At 26.9% G+C, this 2500-nt stretch overlaps 1 protein-coding gene across 3 annotated transcripts in view; it reads left to right on the forward strand.

Annotated features, from left to right (window-relative positions):
- LOC122252041 (cGMP-inhibited 3',5'-cyclic phosphodiesterase 3A) overlaps positions 1–2500 on the forward strand; it is a 148433-nt gene that overhangs the window by 1756 nt on the left and 144177 nt on the right. The window lies entirely within an intron of this gene.

Here is a 2500-nt window from a genome sequence, read left to right on the forward strand (position 1 = left end):
CGGGCGGCCGCGCCTGTTCCACAACTCGAGGGCTTCAGTAGCATTCGAGGAGCAAAAAAACGTTCTTAGACGAGGTTGTCCTGTAAAATACAGATTAATGATTAAGACAATTATTTGCATTCCATTTCGTTGTCGGCATCAGCTCAGCATTTGCAGATCATTTCAAAACAGGCAAGACGGATCATCAAAGTGTCACCATCGATGTCCTTTTTATAAGTAATAACAGTGACTTCCTTTCTTATGAAGATGCACTTCCATTCTCTCTTTTCTCTCGAATCATAAAGTATTCACTCTACTTTACGTTGACCTTTGGTTGATACGGATACTGCTCATCGAGTCACGATAGACTATGAATTCATTTAATCCTTTAATCGGTGCTTCCATCTTTCCCTCGTGCAACTTTTGTGTCCAACTTTAAGTTTGTGTTTCCATTAATCGACCCTTGGGAGATTGGTCGCTCCCGTCTGCACGATTGCAGAATCAATGACCTTAAGCACAGAGAGATAGATAAAAAAAAAACTTCCAGAACAGAAATATGGTGAAGGTTACTAGCACACGAATAATAAAAGTAAGTTTTGTTTTTCTCTCCATTGAAAAAAAAAGAAAAAAAGTCAACAACTAGGTACAAAGAACCCTTCCAAAAAAGACAACAGACTACCAAACAGTGAAGAAGAAGAAGAGAAATACCCTTCAGTGAATACCTCGCGACGTGTATTTCAGGGCCACATCTGATAGCGTCTGTTTATCTAAGCAACACTCTTGATTGAGGTCCCTGAGGCATTCTTCAACTGCCTGGGTTGAGTCATTGCTCGCTCTCTTGCTCTTCACTCACGCTGGCTGCGACGCCGCGCCTTCTGCCCATTATGTCATTCTAAAATAAAAGGAAAGAAACGATATCTTTACGCGCTAAGTGGCTGCCTTCGTGTCATATAGGGACTTCATACTGTGTTTATATTCTTATATTAATCCTATTGCATCATACAGTCTACCTGAAACACACAAACACACACACACACATACACAGAGGGATACAAGCCTAAACACATGCATACAAGCACACGAACAAACAGATCGATAGGCATGTGTATATATATATATACACATATATATATATATACTATATTATATATATATATATATAGAGTACGAGAGAAGATATATAAGAGAGAGAGAGAGAGAGAGAGAGAGAAGGAGAGAGAGAGAGAGAGAAGTCAGAGCGTGAGGGAGAGAGAGGAAGAGAGAAAAGAGAGAGAGAGAGAGAGAGAGAGAGCGCTAGATATATAGATATAATATTATATATATAAATATATATATATATAATTATATATATATATTATAGTATGTATATATATATAGATATATATATATAGATATTCTGTATATATATATACATATATAATATATATATATATTATATAATATATATATATATTCTAAAATATATAATAATATATATATATATATAATATATATATATATATATATATTATATATCATATATATATGTGTGTGGTTTGTGTGTGTGTGTGAGTTGGGTGCTGTGTTGTTTGATGTATGAAAGTATGAGTGTGAGTGTGTGAGGTGTGTGTGTTGTATGAGAGTTAATATAAATAAAAATATAATATCTATATAAGTATAAATATATAATATTATATATATATATATATTATATTACAACACACCACACACCCACAACACACACACCAACCCCCACACACACACACACACACACATCACACACCACACATATATATATATATAATATATATCTATATATATATATATATATATATATATATATATATATGTATGTATGTATATGTATATATATAATAAAGTATATATAAAATAATATATATATATAATATATAATATATATATATATATATGTATATATATATATATAATATATATATATATATATATTGTATATAGATATATACATATGTATATATATATATATAATATATATATATAAAAATTTTTTTTTTTTTTTTTTTTTTTTTTTATATATATATTATATATATAATATATATATACTTTTTTATAATATATATATATATACATGTGTGTGTGTGTGTTTGTGTAGAGGGTGTTGAGAGAGAGAGACTGTTTGAGAGTGAGAGAGAGAGAGAGATGTATATATATATATAATATATATTATAGCGTGCTATATTATATATATATTTTTTATATATATATATATATATAATACATATATATATATATTTAATTATATATATATGTATGCATATGTATATATATATATATATACTATATGCATATAAATGCATATATATATATATATAATATATATATATGTATATATATAATATATATATATAAATATATATAATATATATATATATATATATATATATATATATATATATATATATATACATATATATATATATATATATATATATATATATATTATATATATATATATAACATATATATATGTTATATATATATATATATATATATATATTATATA

This window comes from Penaeus japonicus, unplaced genomic scaffold (genome assembly GCF_977035675.1).
Source record: "Penaeus japonicus unplaced genomic scaffold, GWHDUDI00000001_assembly GWHDUDI00000028, whole genome shotgun sequence".
NCBI classification, from domain to species: domain Eukaryota; kingdom Metazoa; phylum Arthropoda; class Malacostraca; order Decapoda; family Penaeidae; genus Penaeus; species Penaeus japonicus.